Raw genomic sequence first — 14,607 nt, 5'->3', positions numbered from 1 at the left:
TGCAAATGCAAAGCTTGAGGTTGAGGAGCCCATGGAATATTCTGGGAGGAACAGGAAGCCCGGGTGGCTATAGCAGAGTGAATTACACCCAGCTGTTCCTAGCGGAATTCATGGAAGCCAGTTTTCTCTTCACACTTGTTTAGAGTTTTGCAATCAGCATGAAGTACTTTTACAATGGGAAACAGCAAAAGTATTTCCATTTGGAGAAGAGAATAACAAGTTGCTCCCTTTTTGATTACTCTCTCCAGTGAATAGTATCAGTGTTCAGTTTCTTAAAAATATATGCTCGTACTTCCTAAGCAAAATTCAAAGCCATCTGCTTATGCAGGCTCTCTTGAGAGGGTTTAGCATGAGGAATCTATGCTCATGAGTCTATGATTCTGTTTGGGACAGTGCTTTTTTTTTTAAAAAAAAGATTTTATTCATTCATTTGAGACAGAGACACAGAGAGAGAGAGAGAGAGAGAGAGTGAGAGAGCGAGAGAGAGAGCACAAGCTGAGGGAGAGGGAGAAGCAGTGCCCCCCACCTCTAGCTGAGCAGGGAGCCTGATGTGGGGCTCCATCCCAGGACCCTGGGACCACGACCTGAGCTGAAGGCAGATACCCAACCACCTGAGCCACCCAGGCGCCCCGGGACAGTGCTGTTTTAATACTTCACTTTTTACCTTGCCTCTCCCCTCTCACCATGTTTGATTAGAAAGCATTTTTAACTTTAAATGACTTTTTTCTTTAAATCGGCTTTTCCCTCATGTGCCAAAAATAATGAGCATATATTTTAAAAGTAGAAAATGAATTTGATAAAATATTTTGCTTGGCTAGAAATGTTTTCAGTAATTCATTAACTGCAAAATAATTCCCTACTGAATGCCAGAGATCCTGTGTAAGATGTTGCCTGGGGCTCAATAATATGTGTTCACCTTTTAATCACACTGACAGAGGGGAAATGGAAAGTACGTTCCTCGCTATTCAACACGCAGTCTTTATTTTAATGCAGAGGACCTGAAGCATGAATAGTACAAAGTATCAGGTAATTCAAAAAGCGTTTATGGTTTTGTTGGGGGGTGAGTATAGCTTTACCATAGGGGTATTTCCAAAAATCTTAGAGTTCACTCCCATTCAAATAACGAAACCGTGTTCTAGAAACCTGATGGAAGTCCGCAGTCTCTCTCATTTCTGTTGTCGCTTTCTGCTTGATCTTCAAGCTAGTGATTGACAGCATCCCTTCCTTCTCAGACTACATATTCATGATTTTCAAGAACCGTGGCTTCAAAAAAACTTTATAGCTTTCTTTGGCTCCATCTCTGCAGCCAAGGTAGGTCACAACGTTACCCACATGACATGGACACCAGACATTGTTTCATGTACTGTCTTACCAGTCCCTGACTTCACAGCATCTGGATAGGCAGGTCGAGGGCCGAAAATAGTGTCATGTTTACATTTTTATCCAGAGCAACCGGAACAGTGCTTGGCAGGTAATAAATGTCTAGTATTTGTTTGTTGAAATTAAAAGACAATTCTGAACCACAGTGATTTCATACTTCACAGTGTAATGAAAGAGAACTTTGCAATTTTATTTCAATAGCAATTTTCTTCCTAGTCTATTTCTGGTTTTCCAACAGGCCAGGTAAGAAGGTCAGCAAGGATCCAGTAGAATTGCAGAAATGCGTTTCTTTTATTAGTGAGTACCACTCCAGTCTGAATTTGTATTTTTGGTTTTATGTCCTTAATGTAGAAAAATGGTGTTATTTTTTTTAAAAGATGAGGCCAAAAGTAATTACAGTGAAAAATCATTAATTATTCTGAACTGATACGGGTGTTGTTCACTGTTTGGCTTTGACACTAATATGTAAGCCTGAAGTATTAGGTTTTTGTTTTGCTTGAGAAAAAAATGTAGAGGAAAGTACCAAAGATTTAGCAGGATTAAGTGGATTATTCATTCTGTATGCCCTTTCTATCCTCAAACCCACCTCCAGTTCTGTGGTGATGAATAATCCTCATAGCAAAGCAACAAAAAACAGAGAGGGAAATATCTGAAGCATGTTACCAGCACTGCCATTAACAATATATCTTGCCAAGCATTGCGGGGAATATGCTTCTTGCCATTTCCTTCTCTCTTCCTACTTAGGGTCCATTAAACCGCCTCAATGTGGCTCTTGGGTGCACTCCAATGGCAACCTTCCGAGTCAGCTCCATGTATTTATTTTTACTCCTTGCAATCCTCACCCCTGCAAAAAGTTCTAAGGTAGAGGTAAAGACAATTATCCACGGCTTTAGCTACGTTGTCAAGATTTTTGGTTATTCCGATACATTCTGCAAACACGGCCGCTAGTCACTACTAGTAAGTGCTATTTCTCCTTTCATGATGCAATAATTTTCTGCCTTTCTTTAGTGGGTCTTTGTTTTTTAACACGTCTCAAACAGTGGTTTCTGAATTTCATTGCAGTGATTGAAAGATGTTATAGTCCCTGTTCTTTCATAAGGAATTTCCCTTCTGTGTATGAACAAAAAAAGCATCACCTCCATCCATGCAGATGTCATGAGCCTCCTCACACTTCTTGTCTTGCACACACTGGTGTGTGCAGCAACTCCGGACTCTCCTTTTGCAACACTGCATTCCGTATCAGATAGGCTGCACGCTGACATCCAATAAAACAGCGAAGCCTTTGTGGGTTTTTGTTTTGTTTTTTTGTTTTTTGTTTTTTGTTTAGATCTAGAACCTCATTCATCACCTGCAGCAATTTAAAGTTTTAAAATGATACTATATATTTTTTTTTAGATTTTTTTATTTGTTTATTTGACAGAGAGAGAGAGATAGCCAGAGCAGGAACACAAGCAGGGGGAGTGGGAGAGGGAGAAGCAGGCCTCCCGCCGAGCAGGGAGCCCGATGCGGGGCTCGATAGTCTTTAGGAATGTTATGTTTATGACACATTGGTTTCACGTCAATGTAGCTTTGTGGGTGGGTGCGTCATAGTAGGAGCTGAGGCAGAAAAGAAAGTTCATTAAATAATCATTTCGTATTTTATAATATATGCTCCTAATAAATGCACTGAAAGATTTAAAATATTCCAGGGAGGATATATTCATAGAAGCAGTTTGAAACATGATTTGAGCAATTATAAAAATATATTTATCAAAGGCAGACAACCAATCAGTGTATTTCAAGGGAAACTACTTTAAACTCTGACTTCACTTCTTGCTCAGTGTTATAGCCAAAGTTCTAACATTTCATTTCTACTGCAAACTTAACCACCATTTAATTTGCCTCTACTATAGTCTGCTTAAAATATACATATATATTTATGTATATATATATTTAAATATATGTGTATATTTATTAAAAATATATATCAAGTTTATGGCAAACAGGTGAAAATTAAACTGAAAAATGTATTCAATAATGGAATAGTTAAATGCAACAAATTATTAACTGGATTATCTTTTCAAATTGATTAATTAGACAGCATCACATAATAACAATCAATCTACTTGCAAACACTTATGTCTAGTTTGTCTTTCCTTTCTCACCAAGAAAGTTTATATGCATGTTAAAAAATGTTTGATAAGGTAGTATGTTAAACATTTTATTAGAGCCCGGTATTTCAAGCTACCAGACCTTAGATCCAACACAAAGGTATAAGTCTCCTTGATACTGTTTTTGCTTTGGAAAGAATCTCTCATGTGGCCTATTACATAACAAATACAAGACGGTGAGTACGCATTGCTTTGGAGAAAGCTTTTAACAGATTATTTGTGTTTTTGTTTTTTAACAGAGATTGCTTTGCCGCAAATTTTCTTGGTATGTAGAATTCAATTTTCTGGGCATAATGTAAGACAATTAGCACAAGGCATGAAGACTGAACTGGGAAGAAAATAATTAGGAACCTAACTTCTTCCTTTATGGAGAGAGGAGCTCAGACAGATGATCTTACCCAGTTCCAAACTCACCATGTAACTCTATAGGTGAAAAATGGTTGTGTGAGTGTTGTGCGTGTACGTGCTTGCACGTGCGTGCACACGTGTCTCTGTGTGTGCCTGTCTGTGCATGTGAACTGAGACAGCTGTGTCATGATAGAAGGCACAGAGGCTCACGAAGTCTCTTGTGCAGCCATCATCGGATAGTCTCCCATCTTGGGTCTCCCAGCCTCAAGGGAATGTGTGTGGGTTATAGCTCTCGCGCCCGGCAAGACCATCCAGGATAAGCCCACAGTTCAGCATCAATGGCAGCCCCTGAAGAATTAAATAAAAGCATTTCCTTGGATTGTTTGATTTTCACTGGCTTCACCAGGGCCTCTGTCTCATTTCTCAGCATGAGCAGTGTGGCAGCATGTTTTGGAACAGCCAGTATCTGGTGGTGATTATGGATTCCTCAAGCTCTAAACTGGTACATCTATGAGCTGGCTTTAGGAAAGAAATGAGAGCAAATAGACCATGGGGAGCCCAGTTGCCTTAAATCAAGGGCAAGCACTGGTGAGAGATACAGATTAAGTTGTCAGCAACCAATGACTCTGGAACCTGGAGGAGTGAGTGTCTCTGTACTGGACAGGGGATCCCAGCAGGCCAGCACAACACCCCCTACAGTCCTCCTCTGCTATGCTCTTACACATCTCACTCCCTTTTAAAGTACCGTTTGGCCAAGCACTAGTTTGTCTTGTTAATTAAGGAAATGTACAAGAAGAGAGTTAGTTGGATGAACTACGTTTTCTGCCTTGGCAGCCACAGTTGAACCTATGATCTTTCCAGCAGGGGTGCCATGATGACACTTTGGATCCAGTGGTCAGTGTCAACTGGATTTATGCCCAATAGTTCTGTAAATGTCTCATCATTCCCTTTTGTCCAGTATGAGCTTACCTGAGCAAGTAACCATAATTTCCTTCAGGGAAGGTCTGGGGGAATCATTATCATACATACATAGTGTGGTATATCAGGATCTTTCCTCATGAGGCCTCATATTCTCCAGTCAACGTGTTCCAGATCTGAGAACTAAACAAAGAACATAAACTTTTATTGGGAGGATTGCCTTCTGCCTCCTGGTTATACACTCTATATTTTTTTAATTATTAGCCAATCTATAGTACATCATTAGTTTCAGATGTAGAGTTCAATAATCCATCAGTTGTGTAAAACACCCAGTGCTCATCACGTCACATGCCTAATTCATTTTGATGGTGTAAATTAGGCAACACTCTTAGTGACTCTCCATACATTTTGTCTCTATGAAAATTGTCTATTAACCATCTTCCTAGCACCGTGTAGGCCAGGACCCTGGGCTGACATTCCAGTCTTGCCACGTGTTACGGTAGTTGTACCCACATTACTTCTGGTAGTTGGTGCTGCCTTCTCTTATTTTGGGTTCCCATCATACCCACTGCTACTATGGAACCCAGTTCTGTAACAGTGTCTCTTAACCTCAGCGCCGGGCTACCACTGAGCTTTGCAATGATGCTAGTACCATTCTAATCAGCATACTCTCTGGCACTTTGGTAAATGGCATGTCCTTCAGGCTCTCCAGGGATCACAGTCAGCTGGTGTGTTTTCTGGGCTTATAGAGTTTATTTAGAATGACTATTTCTTTTGTCATTTTGATCCCTTCCTCTACTACCTGACATGGGCATTTCTATTTATTATAATATAGCCCATCACTTTCCCCAACTTCCAAGAGCCCTCCTTACAGCATGATAGCACTAGAGGTCTTGTGTGGGCTTTAAATTCTTATCTTGGCAGAGTATTGCCATATCAGTAAACTTTCCCTTATCAAACTTAATATCCCGCCCTCTTTGATCGAGCAATGTTGAGATCCAGTTCCATATGTTCTGTCACAACTGTTGCCTGTACATGCCGCTGGATGCTGCAGTCCCATCAGCATCTAGCCCCTACCCTCCATTAGCAGGCTCAGAACAGCCCTTGTGTTGCCTTGTGAGACAGACATCTCTGTATCATGCTCAAGCAAGGGAGTTTGCTAGACCTTGTCAGGGAGGAGTTTTCCATTTCCAAAAGTCCGGAGGAGTGTTCTGAGTTCCAAGGTACTAAGAGCATCGTATCAGACATCTCCATCCAAGTTTTCAGGGTCCTATTCCTTCTCAGTCCCTGACTTTGCAGGAAACTTCCTCTGATTGAGAATTCTACTCTGATCAAGTCTTGGGTCTCACCGTCAACCTCTGCCCTTTACTGCCAGAGATAAGCATCTTCATATATGTTGCCAAGGAAACCAAGGGAACTAATGGTCACATTTTACCTTCAATTACTTTAATTTACTTATCAATCAGTCTCAGCCTGTTTTTATCTGACACATCAATATTACCCAGAAATAGCCATTTGATCTGATGGTCTTTAGAATTATTAATTTCCTTCTACCTCTTAAACACTTGAGATATTGCAAGCATTAATGAGTTCCTTTCTACCCAGTTCACCACCTGCAAAATTCTTCACAGTTACACCCCCACCACATGCTAAGAGCTATATTCCCTGCCAGTTGGCCAACAGATGCTACAGTTCTAAAACCCCATTTTAGAAGCCCGCTTTCTAGGTCACTTCCAGTACTAAGTCTTCTAGGTTAAGTTTATCATCCACAAAAACTGAGAAGGAGATATGGATGCAAGGGACCGTGTAGAGGGAAGGGCATTTGGGAACCACACCCAGAAGGAAGTGAAGAGAGCAGGACTGGCAGAAGGAAAAGTTGAAGTTCAATGTAGTTGGAGCAGGGGCCTCGGACCCTCAGACAAGTCCACAGAGAGCTCAGGAGTTGAGATAATATTTCAGGCGTTTCTCAAGTTGAGGCACAGGAGCCAGGTCTTCTTCTCCCTCCATCAACTAGACATTGGATGAAGGCTGTTTCAAAGGAAGGGGTGTGCCTTTAACTGAGGACAACTGAAGGGGTCACTGTGAGCAGCCTGCCAGCCCGAGATCTGAGCACCTCCACCCTGGAGGGAGTGTTTCTAGGTGAAGCTGCAAAGCATGTGCTACACAAGGTTCTTTGAACCATCAAAGTCAAAGGGAAAGAGAAAGCAAACATCCAGATAAAATTCTAGGGGAGATATTACATTGCACATTTTCTGAACGAAGGAAGCAAAGAGAGGAAAGGAGAGCAAGAAAGAGGGCGAGGTAACATCTTTTTATACGTATTCTCGCAAGACATTGTGCCTTACTCGTAACATATATGCTGCATGCATAAATGAATAGAAAATGAGGCTACCTCTTCCCTTCTATAAAAACATTGCATGCATATATCGTTCAGATTATAAACATCTTCAAGAAATTCTGCTCACTCATGCTTATTATTCGTGAAGACAGAATCTCTGATTGGTTCCCTGTAACCTTTGCTGAATATTATCCCATAGCAACAGTTAATTTGTGTAGGCACAGTCAGCGTTTGGCAGGAATGTACTTCCCTTAACCAATGCTGTTTGGACAATTGGGCATTACTTCTTTTGAAAAGAAAAGTGAGACAATTGAAATATATTTGGTGAACTCATTATTTTATAGCTTTCGTTGGTCTGTACCTAGTAATATTAATGGTGCCTTAAAATCAGTAATTAAATATATGCTTTGAAATAATTATTTAAATATTCAACCCATTATCATAATTTATATTAATAATATTTACTCACTTCTAACCCGGGGACTTTAAATTTTTTTCTTAATTTTCTTAATATTCATTTCAGATTGGACATTTTTTTTTCTGTTTTCAGGTATATTAAAACTTTAAAGCATGATAGATATTTACCAAGTATATTTAGATTTTATAATTATCTTTAGGAGCATTCTACATTTGAGCTATTATTCCACATAGTGTCAGGGTTTTTCTTTATGGAAAGTTTAATGATGCTGCCATAATAAATCACAGTCTTTAATGAAAAAGAGTTATGTAACTCCAAATGTAAAATACCTACCAACAAGCTATTTCAAGTAGTCCTAAATGTAAAGGCTTCCAAAACATTTTCACATCCTCCATAATAAAAAGAGTGGTTTGATGAGAAATGCCGTTTATATATTAGCAAAGTATTACAGTCTTGTTCTGCAAATCTTTTAGAACAGTTATTATCTGGTCAAAGCCTTGTGCTAGATGCCGTGGAAACAAAGCAATGAATAAGATATCTTCATGAATGCTGTCGCATTGAATGAAGAGATGATAAAAATAATGTATCATAATACAAAATAAAATCAGTAAAATAAAGTTAGTAGGAGCAAAGAGAAATGATCAAATTACTCCAATCCTAAGGATGAGGGAAGACTTTATATTTCCCTCTGTCATAATATTTATCTGATTACTCTAACTGTTTCCTTTCAGTAAAGGTGGGACTGAATGTTCATCTCAGTATTTCCTGAGCGTACCACAGAGCTCTGAGCTAACAGATGATCTTCTAGCCTTAAGTGAGTTAATATGTAAATTACCCACACTTTGAAAGATGAGTATCTGTTCTGTAGAGAGCTTTCCAAAATGAGAGGAAGGTGTCAGCTTGTTCACACAAGTTGGTTGGTGTGATGTTTAATGTTCACCTTGAGGAATTAGAGGCAGATGTTCCTGAAGTAATAAGTGGATGGCATATTGTAGGATGCCTCAGGTGCCATACACAAGGACTTGACATCTCCTTGTTTTATAGGTAAAGCATCGAGGATTTCTTCATTATTGTATTGCATAATCTAAGAGTTTACCAGGGTATTGGGTTACTTATATCACCCATTTGGATTCCCATTACTAACCTTTCTAATTCAATCTTAGAAGGGAAGATAAATGAGCCAAAGGAAACCAAACACATGGACTAGTTTTGCTCTGATTAAGATAAGCCAGTTCCAGAAAGAAGGATTTGAGGAAACTAGAATATATTTTTTTTAAACTGTATCTTTATTAAATTTTTGCCACATTTCAGATAAATTAATATTCCTTGAATATGTTTCTGATTTAAAGAAACAACCTTGCTGAAGGGTTTGTGGACAAAGATGTTAATCTAATGACTTTGGAAATGAATAGAATCTAGAAGACTAAAGGTGAAAGTAACAGTACCTAGCACTATTCTATATTTGGCAAATGGGTTGCCCACTGGCACATGGGTGAGCAGTTTTGAAAGCCCTATATATGGCTACATGGAACAGTTAAAGTAAATGAACAACAGGCTTCTCACTATTAGAGTGGGAGAAAAGCAAAGGGAGGAGGTTAGAATGACCCATGTAGTAGACTGGAGTTACAGATACTAATGCACTCATGTTTGGTTTAATATAGATAGAGGTGCGTATATTTGCAGATACATGCATATGCATGGGTTAGTATATACATACAACCATCTATTTAGCTTGTCAGCTTAGAGGGCCTAGAAACAATAACCCAGCAGTAATGAACACACCTAGTGTGTAGATCTTGGTTTCTCATACCATTCTTCAATAAAAGGAACCAGAGTTATTTGAGGAAGGGCTGATTCTAGGAATGAGGCAGGAAATATACAAGAGGATCCTAGAGGATCTTGTAGAGCCAGAAAATAAATGCTCAAAAAAGAAAAAAAAATTATAGGAGCCAAATAAACCAGCTCCCAATGATCAAAGCTGGAACAATTTGAGCAACAAAATTTATGAAGTACGGACTTGAGTTAATAATAATAATAGTGAGGGTGTATAAACATCAGTTTGTTAATTGTGACAAATATACCACTTAATCCAAGTTGTTAGTGAAAGGGGAAACTGAGTATAGGGTATATGAGAACCCTTTTAGTTATTTTTTTTGCAATAATTCTGTAAATCTAAAAGTGTTATAAAATTAAGCTTGTTTTTAAAAATCACACACTTTCAAGAGCTAAGTATATGTTCATGATTTATCTGTGGATAGATAACAATACCATATCCCAAAGATCATTGAAAGGTCTTATCTTCAAGTTTTCAAGTCCATTAAACTTGCAAGATGCTCAAAGAATGTAGCCTAGGCTAATTTTATGCCAAAAGACGAACCCCACATTTCCAAAACAATTTTTAAAACAAATTTTTATCCATAAAAACAAAAGTAATGTTTTGCACTCACTGTCAGATTAAATTTCACATTGCTTTTAATCTGTACTGCTTGTATATGAAATACATTGCAGGTTTCAGAACAAAATTCACTTAGACAAGTAAATGACTTCTGTGCTGTATATTTCCACACATTAATAGCATCATTTGCATGCTAAAGAAATGCAATTTTTATTCTGCTGTGGCCACCAAGGATTAATTTAATGAATTGAATAGAGTTTCGATCGCCTTCTGAGAGACAGAAGGTTAAAAGGTACATTTTGCTAAATATTTAAAATCTTTAACCTTTGTAGTAAAGATTAAATGATTAAAAAGAGAGAAAGATAGGTACTTAAAGCACAGTTGTATCTTGCTTGAAAATTTTCCTTTTTAAATTCAGAGGTAATCTATATGATTCTTTGAATTAATACAAAGTATTTCTAATGAGGCTATAATTCTTCTATGAAAGAATTTTCAAACATATTTATCAGATTTCCTACGATTTCTGTTTTACCAAACCTGAGTGCATAAAGGAGGAACTTTTACATGTGGGCAAGCAGCATTAAGAGTCTCTTACATGCGGGTGCCTGGGTGGCTCAGTCGTTAAGCGTCTGCCATCGGCTCAGGTCATGATCCTGGGTCCTGGGATCGAGTCCCGCATCGGGCTCCCTGCTCCGCGGGAAGCCTGCTTCTCCCTCTCCCACTCCCCCTGCTTGTGTTCCTGCTCTCGCTATCTCTCTCTGTCAAATAAATAAAATCTTTAAAAAAAAAAAAGTCTCTTACATGCTTTATCTTCTGCAGCTACACATGAGCATGTCTAGAATTCTTAGAATTCACAATTTCCATTCCTAAATGAATGGCCTTCGTAGTTCTATTTAATTTTTAATTTGGTTACTTGTGGAAAAATTAAGAACTATCCTTTAATTTGTGTTTTGTAACTTCTGTATCAATGTATTAATTCACATCTGGTATTCCCATCACAAACCGTCAAACAGGACAACCCATATAGTGGAGTTTTTTGTGATGCAATGGACACTCTGAATAGCATCAGACCATTTCTTTTATTAAATATGTTCTCTTCTCACAATTGACAGGTTAAAAGAAATCAATCAAATATATAATTGAGACATCTCTATAAATATCCAAGATAGCAGTCTGAGGAAAGTAGATTAAAACAATTTCTTGGTAGAAAGAAAGAAACATTAGTTGTAAGTGGTAAATTACCTTATAAAATGTGTTTTATATTCTTGATATAATTACAGTATCTGGGCTTCAACATGTAATAATAAAATACAAGAATTTAAAATAATATGTTTTCTTGAATCATTAAATTTAATCCAACCCATAATGTGCCTATTTCATATTTCATTTAGTATCTTTTTTAAAGATTTTGTTTATTTATTTGAGAGGGAGAGAGAGCAGGTGAGAGAGAGAGAGAGAGAGAGAGAGAGCATGAGCAGGGGGGAGGGGCAGAAACAGAGGCAGAGGGAGAAGCAGGCTCCCCACTGAGCAGGGAGCCCGATGCGGGGCCCAATCCGAGGACCCTGGGATCATGACCTGAGCCAAAGGCAAACACTTAACCCACTGAGCCACCCAGGCATCCCTCATTTAGCATTTAGAAAAAAAGTAGACTCTTTTTGAGGTTGGACTAAAGTGAACTTTCCATACACAAATACATTTTATTGTTGCATTATTTTTATAGCTTTATATGATAAATATATACATGTTAACACATCTGAAAGACAAAGGATTAAAAAATGTTTTATAAAAGGTTAACTGGTTACAGTACATACTGGAGTTGCTTCCTCCTTGCGGCTGCAAGTCTTTCCAGTATGTCACTCTGGTCCCTTTTAGTGGGCTTTGAACAGGAACCTGAGGTCCTACACTGCAGGAGAGCCTTTCCATTCCAGCCAGACTGCACTTAATTCTTCCCAGAAAGATGACCATTTGTCCAAATATGAACACCTGGACCCTTGTACAGGCAATCTCTGTTGTCTGCTTTCTTTTCCTATGCATCGGTCCTATTTTTTCTGTGCATGTCTCATAAACTTTTGTTGAAACTGGACATTTTAGCTAATATATTTTAGCAACTCTGGCTATTCATTTCTACTTCCCTTCACAGGGCTTGTTTTTATTGTTGTTTGCTTGTTTATTTATTTAGTGACTTGGCTAGAATATTTTAGTGGAGTCTATTTTGCCCGCTGTGTGAAGCTTCTCATTTGCTTCTCCTAAGGTAGAGCCCTGGGTTGTGTGCACAATCACCTAGGGATGGCAGTTGTTTTATAAAGGAAGACTCTCTTTGTCTCTTTCCCTGATCTGTCTAATGAGCTATCTGCTTCTACTGGTATCACACCCAGCTCTTAAGACTCCACTAATTATAGCCTGAAGGCTCTATTGTTTTTGACAGTGTCCTCAGGCATAAATTAGTCCACAGTCTGGTCCAATTAATGTGGGTAGGGATGGTTTTTAAAGACCATCTTGGAGGTTTGTTCTGACTCTAGAAAGGTTTTTCTTGGCTATTTCCCTGCTTGTCCCTGGTAAACTAGCTGGCCTCTGGTTTAGCTTGGTGATTTCATAGAGCTAACAGTGTCCTCTTAATTGTTTATCACCTAAATCTCCAATGTTTTTGAGAGTGTTTTTTGGTATTGAAATGACTCACACCATGTTTTAAATAAAATTAATTTCTTTGGTGAAAGCTTTGGAGTTGTCTGTTTTAATGGACGGTCTGTTTCCCTGCGCAACTGATCTGAATATTGGGCAGGGGTGGTAGCCTCTCTTATTCTCAGCTTGCCTTGCTTGGCACTGAAAAATCTGTCCCACAAATGAACTAGGATGATGATCAGAGCCCTAATATTTATGCCCAGGTAGAGCAACCAACATAGGAGTGGAGGCTGGGTGGAGGAAGGAACAGGACTAACCAATAATGTAGCCTCAGCAACTCTGAGTTGGAGGGGATTCGAAATGATGGTGACCTCCCCTTCCTAGTAAATGCACTGCCCCCCCCCCCAATTTGGGCTGAAAAGAGAGGGAGTGCTGTCTTCTTGAACATATCCACCCAGAGGAGGGTTTCTGTTAAGTTGAGCTGGTGTTCATTCAACTTGACAGAAGGACTGTCCACAACAGAGGAGGGACTGGAGGAGAGCAGGAGAAGGAAGTGAGCTGTGGCTCAGCTTCCTACAGACTCTTAGGGTACTTACACATTTTAGTAGATTTTCCTAAATAAATGTTTCTTCATTTATTTGTTGTATGCCCTTTGGATAATTTTCGGAGACTTTAAGTAGCTCTCTGTGTGTGTGTGTGTGTGTGTGTGTGTGTGTGTGTGTGTGTGTGTACAGATAGAGACATATAATTTTATCTATCTGTCTTTCTACCTATCTATTTATCTATCTATATTTCTGTCACTGGAGAGCAGGCTGATGGAATTCTTCATGCTGTTGTTCCTAAAGTGGACGCTCTGTTGATATCATTTGTTTTTGAGCCAGCCATGCTAAGCTATCATCAATAGTAGCAGGATCCTCTAATCTCATGCTTTCTTTAAGCCAAGTCAATGATAGGGTTCTAATAGATCAGTTCTGATATCTCTAGATTCATAGCTTCTTTCTTTGCCCCTCAAACTCTTCTCAGGAGTGAACAAGAGTCTCAGGGTCTCCAAAGCCTGACTTAAACAGCAAATGTGACTTTTAGCAACTTTCTATCTCTTAAACATCTGAAAATATGCAGCAAATTCTTGCTCTCGAAAAGATATTAAAACTTAGAGTTTATTTTGTGCTACAGAAGGTGATTGTCTTCATGGATAAACAAAATGTGGCATATTCCATATGATTAAATACTATTAAGCAACAAAGAGGAACAAACTATTGATTCATGCTTCAACATGGATGAACCTCAAAAACATCATGTTAAGTGAAAGAAACCAAATGCAAAATGCTGCATATTATATGATTCCATTTATATGAATAACCAGAGAGGGTAAATATAGAGAGACAGAAGGAAGATTAATGGTTGCCTGGGGTTGGGGAAAGGAATGCAGATTGACTGCAAATAGGCCCAAGAAAGCTTTTTGGAGTAATAAAAGTGTTCTAAAATTGAATTTTTGTGATGATTGCAGAACTCTGTAAATTAGTAAAAATCATTGAATTGTACACTTAAAATGAGTGAATATGTGGTATTAAAATTATGCTTTAAGAGAATTCTTAAAATATGATTGTCTCATTTGTTCTTATTTATAATCCCTATATTTTGCACAATGCCTAAAACATAGCAATGTTCAATAATGTTGATGAGTGAATCAATCAATTAATTAATAAAAATCCCACTGGCCACAGATCAACTCTCACCCAAGTGGTAGTGTCAAGGGACTGGAGTGCACAAAGCATCCATAGATCCACAAAGCTTAAGTTCACCATGCACTAGGAGAGGGAAACGAGTAACAAAAATACAAAATGCAAATAATAGTAAATTAGAGGCAAATCTTATCTGAGTCTAACTGATGATCAAGTAGATGCATACTTTAACACCATTCTTCTCCCAACCCATACCTCATCTAAGGAGGAATGTAGGGAAAGAAGGATGAAAAAAAAGGACCCAGGACCAGGACCCCCTCTCTACAGACCATATTTCAGTCAAAGGAGATCACTACTCA

The 14,607-nt window shown here is 38.5% G+C and overlaps 1 pseudogene; it reads right to left on the bottom strand.

Moving 5' to 3' along the window:
• Positions 1-11,981, bottom strand: part of LOC112824305 (BRISC complex subunit Abraxas 2 pseudogene) — a 74,545-nt pseudogene extending 62,564 nt beyond the window's left edge.
• Between the last annotated feature and the right edge of the window lie 2,626 nt (positions 11,982-14,607).

Source organism: Callorhinus ursinus, unplaced genomic scaffold (genome assembly GCF_003265705.2).
Source record: "Callorhinus ursinus isolate GAN/ISIS: 27379988/994484 unplaced genomic scaffold, GSC_fseal_2.0 scaffold9, whole genome shotgun sequence".
Taxonomy (NCBI): domain Eukaryota; kingdom Metazoa; phylum Chordata; class Mammalia; order Carnivora; family Otariidae; genus Callorhinus; species Callorhinus ursinus.
The sequence above is the reverse complement of the archived record's forward strand: the minus strand, read 5'-3'. Positions and strand labels throughout refer to the sequence as shown.